General features: G+C 33.9%; 1 protein-coding gene across 2 annotated transcripts in view; it reads right to left on the bottom strand.

The window, feature by feature from the left end:
- Window positions 1-9,219, bottom strand: part of LOC135205491 (metalloreductase STEAP4-like) — an 83,035-nt gene extending 73,816 nt beyond the window's left edge. The window contains exon 1 of one of the 2 annotated variants that reach the window (XM_064236208.1): window positions 9,128-9,219. The gene's annotated coding sequence lies outside the window, so the exon portion shown is untranslated. The remainder of the gene's footprint in view (window positions 1-9,127) is intronic. The other variant, XM_064236207.1, reaches the window with a different exon arrangement.
- Window positions 9,220-9,676: the final 457 nt, after the last annotated feature.

Here is a 9,676-nt window from a genome sequence, read left to right as displayed (position 1 = left end):
TCTAGAAGTGTGACCCAATTTAGTTCAAGCAACCAAGCAATAAAAAAATTCAGTGCTATTGTAGTGGTGGCGCAATTATCAGTAATGCTGACAACAATACCAACATAAGCCTAAATGTATAATAATAATATAATAATAATATAATAATAATAATAATAATAATAATAATAATAATAATATAATAATAATAATAACTAATAATAATAATAATAATAATAATAATAATAATAATAATAATAATAATAATATTTGCGTTCACAAGAAATTAACAACAACAACAATAATAATAATAATAATAATAATAATAATAATAATAATAATAATAATAATAATAATAATAATGCTAAGAAATTCACAATCTCGTGAAGAACAATCTGTCATAAAAATCCACAATTATATAGTAAAGTATATTACTATGTAAAATAAAAAACAAAGACTTTCGAACTAAACGGTGTTCGAAAGTCTATTTTTATCAGAGTAATATACTTTACTATATAATTGTGGATTTTAATAATAATAATAATAATAATAATAATAATAATAATAATAATAATAATAATAATAACGCACATATTTTCGTTCACGAACGATTGAAGGAACATATTGTATGAACCAATAAGAATTTGGAATGGAATACAGAATTTAGGCCAAAATCCAAGCGCTGGGCACTACGAGATCATTCAGCGCTGAAATGGAAAATTAATAGTAGAAAGGTTTGCACTCGGAAACGAATGTTTGGAGAGGATTGAGGAAAGTAAGAAGGAAGCAAGATAATATGAAGGGAGGTACAGTTTATTTGGAATGGAAGGCGTTGTAGCTAGGGGACGAAAGGACGCTGCAAAGAATCTTAAGTAATGCCTACAGCGCACCGTATGAGGTGAACTGATGGCACTACCTCTCGGAATGTTGTAGTAGAATTTCAGGGAGCCTTCAGATATATCCGGTTAATAATACAAGACTTTTCTTTACCAATTTCAACAAAGATCGATCCAGACATAGTTTATTTTTTCTTGTAATTTTTTTTTTGTCGTTGCCTGGGACACGCGTTTGTTTAAATGGTTTAATTCGCATTGTCTTTGTTTTTTATTTTATTTTATCTGATTGTTTTGTGTCTTTGTAATACCGGCGATTCAGAATCTTTGTAGCGAGGGAAAGCTTTGTGACTGACGCCTGTGAGCGACAGAGGTTTTTTTTAGTTTTTTTTCAAGGTTTCTAAAGTTAAGAAATAAAAGAAAACATATTTTTTTCAACTAATCAGTTTATCTTTGGCGTAATTAACACAGTTACGATGCATTTTTTGCGATTGATTTTTGTGAGAAATATAATGAATCATCTTTGATGTCAATGACGGTTTAACAGAATTATTGTTTATATGTTTTCAATTTATTTAAAGCTGTCTTTTGATGACAGTGTCAGCTGTTGTTAATTACTTAACCCATCTCTCTCTCTCTCTCTCTCTCTCTCTCTCCATCAAACTTTTAATAGAATATAGAATTTAGGCCAAATACCAAGCGCTTGGACCTATGAGGTCATTCAACGCTGAATGTGAAATTAAGAGTACAAAGATTTTAAAGGTGTAAAAGAAAGAAAATTTCGCAGTTGCACTATGAAACAATTATTGGGAGAGGGTTAAGGTAAGTAAGATAGGAGAAAGGGAATATGAATGGAAGTACAGTAAAAGGAATGAAAGGGGTTGCAGCTATAGTATATTCACATCACCCATGCATCTGATGTCTAGGCCAGTCCCTTGCGGCTCTCCTGATTGGCTGTTGGTAAGCCAATCGCAGGACTGGAAACTCTCAGTCTCTCTCGAGAGTTCACATGAGCAGGATGTAAGTTCCACCTCTTCTGAGGGATACTTTTGAAAGACTTATCCCTTAGGAGAGGTGGAACATACATCCTGCCTATGTGAACTCTCTCGAGAGGCAGAGAGTTTCCAGCCCTGTGATTGGCTTATCAACAGCCAATCAGGAGCATCGTAAGGGACTGGCCTAAGCATCAAATGCACAGGTGATGTGAATCTACTACAGGATCCGAAGGGACACCGCGAACAATCTTCAGTACACATCTAAGGAAAACGAAAACCAGCCAGTTAAAAAAAAGACATTTAGGGGGTGACACCTCTTTGGGTAAAGCGTAGACGAAAAGCTGAGGCCTTTATGAGGACCACCAGAAATCATCATCAACAGGATGACTGACAGGATTCAGAAGCCGAGTCCTTTTACCTAACCTTGGCTTTAGCCTCGGGGAGCCAGGCAGATGACCTTGGTCTAAAGCAGTCCAGGGTCACTGGCCTTACGTCTCCTGCAGGAAGACTGGATGTCCTTTGGTGTACTGAGCTAATGAATCCTATGTTGCAATTTTCGTTGCAAGGCGTTGCACAGTGATGATGATAGCGACATAACACTTGAAGGGGTAACAGTAATTACAAGTAATTACGGAAATAAAGTATAAAGTAAACTGCACGACTTAATGCAATTCAGTAAATACCTTTATTCAGGTGTGTATCATTTAAGCTCCCAGATACGTAACACTCAGCTTCATAGCTGTTAAATGTGAACTTTGTATTACTCAACATCCCAGCTGCATAACAGTTAAAAGCTGACCTTTGCATCACTGAAGAAACTAACACCTACGGCTTTTAATCACTAACAGTAACAGTTTCTACGCTACATCTAACACACTCGACTCTACATTTAAAAAAAAAGTTCTAGTTTTTCGAGCTTTTCAAATATTTAAATTTCTGGGGCGCGTCTGACGCACATCTCCCCACCAGCGCGTGAAAACAACCTAGATTCAAGCCATACAATAGCTCGCAATTCTTTTGGACGAGACTTGTGGGCGATTTCGAAGTCGTTCTGAAGAGTGGTGGCCAAAGAGCGAGAAATTGTGTGGCTACAGAGACTGGGATGGCGCTTGCATGGCAATAAACGTTTCTGCTTTCACAGGCACTGATACAGCCTGCAGCTGCTACTGCAAGAAATGTAGAGCAGAATGAAATGCAGAGCAGAGACGGAAGATTTTATAAATATTTATGGACATGCAAATGATTTTTTCGGTCAGGCTTTGCAATGCAGGTCCATGATTCCGAAGAGTTGGGGGAGGGGGGGCGGTTGGTAAATCACCATACGAACTAGCCATTTTGATGTTTGTGACAGACCTTGGGGGCCTGGAATAAGGAGCAATTTGGTCACAAGAAGGCAGCAGAAAGGAGTTACTAAGAAACATTATGTTTAGCGTACGTAGGACAAATAAAATCGTGTGACGGACAAGATTTCATTACAGGATAAATATGTCAAATAAAAATAAATAAAAAACGAATTAAGTAATCAAATAAAGAGCAATCGATCTCTACGTTTCAGAAGGGACAGGTATTCTATTAACTTTCCTCGTCCAGAAAGGTATGAACAAGAAAATGTATGAAGTTTCAAAGCTTGCAGCCTGTGCAACACAAACATTCTTGCAGGACACATGGTGTCAAATCTGTTATTTGAAGCAGCAAGTATTCGATTTCGTATTATAATAGTTATTTACATATCCAAACATCTTTCAAATACATTCACGACCGTTAGTACTTGTAAGTCAGATGCCACTGGAATCAGCCACCTACTCTCTCTCTCTCTCTCTCTGAGTTTGAAATATAAAAGCTGTTTACATATTTACACTTCAGTATTAAACCCACACACACACACACAATATCTCTGAGAGTTTGCAATATAAAAGCTATTTACAAATTCACACTCCAGTGCCAAATACATTCATCACCGTTACTTCTCTCTCTCTCTCCTCTCTCTCTATATATATATATGTGTGTGTGTGTGTGTCTGCCTGTCTCTCTCTCTCTCTCTCTCTCTCTCCTGTGCCCCAGTTTTAAATCGTGCCTCGTCATTTTTTTATTCCATGCATTTACACAAATCTCCACTTGACTACCCATCCCCGTTACTCTGAAGTATGGTTATCAAACAATACATTTCCATAACGCGCATCGTCACCCGGATCGCATCTGTCGCTTCCAGATCAAAGCAACAGATTCGTGTGAATCCAAAGATTGCGACGGTTTTTTTCGAAATGCACAGCAGGTGATAAGAGCTGTTATTATAGCGAACCATCACTGGACACTCGTCCCCACCAAAAAAAAAAAAAAAAAAAAAAAATATCCGTTACGTAACGCTCCGTCTGCTATTGGAATTATATTATTATCATTATTATTATTATATTAGTAGTAGTACTAGTAGTAGTAGTAGTAGTAGTAGTAGTAGTAGTAGTAGTAGTAGTAGTAGTACGTCACCTCAGGCGATTTCCGTTTCGGGTGACGTAACTCCTCTCTTAAAACTTGTCTTCTTGGAGTTCTGTTACCATTTTTAACATTCTTCTTTTTCATTTACTTGTTTCCCCTCTCTTATTATCGTCTAGTTCTTTAAATTTCCCTCGCCTTTATCTAGATCTTACGCTCCCTTTATCACCGTTTAAAGTTCTCCGTTAACTATTTACTCCCTTTACCAGAATCTTACGCTTCTTTGTCACTACTACATTGTCTCAAGCTCTTTATTACTCATTCCCTCTATAATTTATTTTCACCTTTATCAGAACTTTACGCTTCCTTCATAATTGTCCTACCCTCTCCATTACCTATCGATTTCCTTTGTCATTTCCTAGACCTTTATCAAAACCTGACGTTCCGGTTATCACCGTTTTAAGGTTTCTATCACCTCTCCCTTTATCATTGTCTGACTCTCTCTTATTACTTACTTATTCCCTTTATCAATTTCCTCACCTTTATCTGGATCTTACGCTCCCTTTATCGCGTCTTAAGCTTTCTGTCACCTATTTATTCCCTATATCATTTCCTTCATCTTTAATCAGAAATTTACCCTTCCTTTATCAATGTTTTAAACTCTATCACCTTTTCATTCCCTTTATCATTTCCTTTACCTTATTACCTTGTTATTCCCTTTATCATTTCCAAAACCATTATCTGAACCTTAGGCTTCCTTTATCACTGTCTGCAGCTCTCTATTACTTACTCATTCCCTTTACCTTTGTCACTGTGCTAAGACATCAATTACTACTTACTCTTTCACTTTATCATTTCCTTCACCTTTATCCGGATCTTCCCCTCTTTTCATAAAAACCTTACGCTTCCTTTATCACTGTCTGAAGCTCTCTCTATCACTTACTCATTCCCTTTATCATTTCCTCGTACTTTCTTTATCACTTCCAGTCAGGTTCCCTTCAAAAGGGCAAGAAAAGGTATAAAAACCAATCAAGGTTTATGGTGTCAAAGGGACAGGCAGTTTGGTGTGGAACATCGAACTCTACCAAACAAAAGAGACAGTATTCTGTTGCTTTAGTAGTTCTGAAACCTCGTAAGGTAATGCAATTCTCAAGTACATTAAACGACAAGAGAAATGAGTACTGATGTCACGATTAAACGGTGCACATTTGTACATAGGAGGTCATGTGTTATTATAAACAAAAAACGGAATATACGTATTTGCTGAATATATATGGAGTATAATATATATATATATATATATATATATATATATATATATATATATATATATTTACACATACTGTATTACTACTACATATGCATCTGGTATAAAGGGATCAGTAGTCTATTATATGTATATGTATATGTATGATCATATATATATAATATATGAATATATATATATATATATATATATATATATGTGTGTGTGTGTGTGTGTGTGTGTGTGTACAACAAGCAAGAAAATTATACTTATCGGTAGGCATCAAAAACAGAAAGACTGCGTAATCAGCTAAAAAAAAATCGTAGCAAAACAGAAATGAAAAACATGTGAAGATATAGAAAAAAAAAATACCCGGAAAATTTTAAAAATTAAATAAATAACAGACAACTTTTTTTTTTCGGAAAGCCTCAACCAGAAAAAAAACAAAAACAAATGGATGAATAAGAAAGTAGATAATGAGTAAGGATGCAAAATAAATAAACAACTAGATCACCGAGTGACTACAACCGAAAAATGTTTTCCTTGAGAACCTCGAAGCACCTTTCCTTGGAAGCTGAACAGCGAGGAATTTAATGGAACAATATATATATATATATATATATATAAGATATATATATATATATATATATATATATATATATATATTATTATATTCATACGTCAATAATAAATAATAAATATATATAATAATAATATATATATATATATATATATAATATATATTATATATGAATAAACTACCACATACACAACACATATATATATATATATATATATATATATATATATATATATATAATATATATATATATATACACGTATACTACGTATGCATATATGTATATTTATATTCATATAATATATATATATATATATATAGATATAATATATATAATATATATATATATAATATATATATATATATATATATATATATATATATATATATATGAATAAACGACCACATACAAACTCAAAACTATAGACAGCCACTTACCACTCAAAATCTATCAAACTATTATCGGGCAACGAGCACACAGTTTCACTAAAACACCATCAATAAATACACGACACATTTTGAGGAATAAGACATACGAACCAACAGGAAATGTTTGATAAATAACTCCAAATAACCTCAGATTCAATTTTGTCCCAGGGCGATCCAAAATTAATGATCATAAAGTTCGTACATCTGACAAAAAAGGGCAAAAAAAAAGAAGAAAAGATAACGTGGTCAAAAAGGTATTTCCGTTGGTGTAATTTTACATCAACACTCCTACGGATTTTCCATCTGATGAACAACCTCCACAATCTCGTGGTTTCATTAATTATTTCCAAGATAATCGTTTAATCTTCACGCTATAATCGTGCAAAAACTATTTTAAACTTTGTTACGTTCAATGTCAACTTAATACGAGATATGTTGCTGTTCCAGATAAATATATTCAGATATATATTACATAACACACACACACACACAACACACACAATATATATTAGATTATATATACACACATATATGATATAGGTGTATATATATATATATTACACATATATAAATATATATGTTATATTATATGTAAATATATAGGTTTATATAATATATATATATATATATATATATAATATATATATATATATATTATAATACACACATATGAACCCTTATCTTAATTCTTAACGGAATGTTCAACATGAAGTTCGCACAACTTGAATGACAAATTCATCACAAAACCATTAACATTCTCTGTGATAGTTGCAAACTCTTTGTAGTATTAAGTATAAATGACAAAGCAGCTCCGTATAGCGATCTTCCAGGTCTAGTGCTTAGGGATGACAGAAGACATATTCAACAACAATACACTTAAAAATCTCGGTTTATTCTATGGTTAATGTTGCTTTTCCTCTACTACCAAATTTCGGAGCTTTCTACAGGCATTTATAGTTTCCATATTAGAACCCTTTAGAAAAAGGTCAATACACATGATAAACTATATCACAAAGGAATAAGAATGATAAATAAAAAGGAAGCTATGTGCTGTTAAATTTAATCAACAAAATTTCCAAAACCAAAACCCCATTTCAACGAAGCCTGATAACGAAGAAAATATCAGTCACATTTACTCGGAAAGACACAAATTCTTCAATCAAACGACTTTTCAAATTGTCTGGAACATCACAAACATAAGTTACCTAAAAAAAAAAAAAAAAAAAAAAACACGATTTAACGAAACCCAAATAAAAATGGCACCCACACTATTTCTGAAAAAGAAAATTCTTCACCCAACCGACTTTTCAAATGGTTTGGACTTCATCAATCACACTAATGAAAAAGGATATTCTGAAAATTATTCTGAAAGTTAACATAAACACGAACCCAGTAAATTGATTAAAAGCTTTGTACCGCACAGCGCCAAAGAAATGGATTTAATAAATAATCATTTCGCCTCTAAACGCACTAGACACAGATAAGTAACTGAATAAGTAAAATCGCGCGGAGTATTGTAAGGCTATTACATCGATCCCCAATTCACTGGAAATCGGGTGAATTAGAGGAATGACTTGTCAATACGACAGCTGACTGACTACTGCTGTTGTCGACATACTCAAGGATATGATGTGTGTATGTATATATATATATATATATATATATATATATATATATATATATATATATATATATATATATATATATATATATATATAATGCTTATTACATCAACGTAACATTTGGTTATTTACAAACATTAACCTGGAAATGTCGCTTAATGACCAATTCGCTCTACTTCAGGAACATCACCTAGGGGGACTTTTAATTGATAAACGTACAAAATCGCTCATCAGTCGTCATTCCCCTTCGATGATATCGAGATATTCCCAAGGTAGAGCGAATTGCATTTGAAGCTTAATGTCCGTATAGATATATAGATATTTATCTGTATGACATAACTTTAATTCACAGTTGCTATCGTCTTGAATATACCGATCCTTATAAAAATGTGTAAATATATGCCCATATAAAACTGGAGTGTTTACACGTGTAAAACATGCGTAGGCTTTCAATGACATATATTCAAGTAAGACGAAATGCACTTTTGTAAATAAAAAGAAAATGTATGACATTGCATAGGCATTAGGCTTTTACTTGTACATAAACATGTACTGTACTAAAGGGATAAACTTTAATACCGAAGAGTATTACTCTACACGTGTAATATGGGAACCAACGAAACCAGTACATATGTCTAATAACATTAATAAGAGTAATTATATTAATTGCAAATAGGAATGAGAGTAATTATAATAACAGCACATACGCTAACGTGGAATCAATAGTGGCGACCGACAGAGCTGTTGATATTATATTAATAATAACGTCACACTGCCTAATATAATTGACCATTTCAGACACGTTACAACGAAACAGCGACCCCGGGGGACCATGCAGCGAAAGCCACACATCCTGCATTTAACAACTTTCTTCGCCTAAACTTTCTTCTCTCTGTTTCAAACCATAATTCGCCCCACACCAGATAAGGCGAATTGCCGCATCAACCAGTCTCTTTGGAAAAACCGTAACGGACCCAAGGAAATACTTAGGGACGCCGCATCGTCGTCTCACTCACTTACTTCAAGGGGAAGCTCGTCGTCGCACATCCACACCGTACAACGGTCTCATGAACACTGACTGCTTACCTGTTTGTTTCGCTTACTGGATACGTAACTTTGACCGCACCTGTTGCTGGACGCGGGTTGGGTGCTGGAACGGTAAGGGGTTGCCAGTTACATTATTTCTGTTTGCATTCGGGACTAGGAATTCACCGCATTTAACCGCGTTTCCCCTGCGAGAATTTGCCTTTTCAGCTCTTATAAGAAAGATGTAAATTTAATTGCAAGATGTGCAAAAATTAATCTCTATTCTACAAATAATTACTAAAAACAGAAACTGGCAACTGCAAAAAATGTTGGCTTTACGTAAGGAAGACCTCTTGTACAACTCTGCACTATTATAATTTCGTGAAAATGAATCGAAATTTGGCATTTAGGATAGGATTCATATTTCCAGACTCATAATCCCAGAGTTTTTGACAGGTGGCAGTGCAAACGTGCCAGTAATTTATAATATTGATCATATTATTACGATAGGAGGTGACAGCGTACACCGCAATAAAAAA

This window comes from Macrobrachium nipponense, chromosome 24 (genome assembly GCF_015104395.2).
Source record: "Macrobrachium nipponense isolate FS-2020 chromosome 24, ASM1510439v2, whole genome shotgun sequence".
NCBI lineage: Eukaryota > Metazoa > Arthropoda > Malacostraca > Decapoda > Palaemonidae > Macrobrachium > Macrobrachium nipponense.
This window is presented reverse-complemented; position numbering and strand designations above follow the sequence as displayed.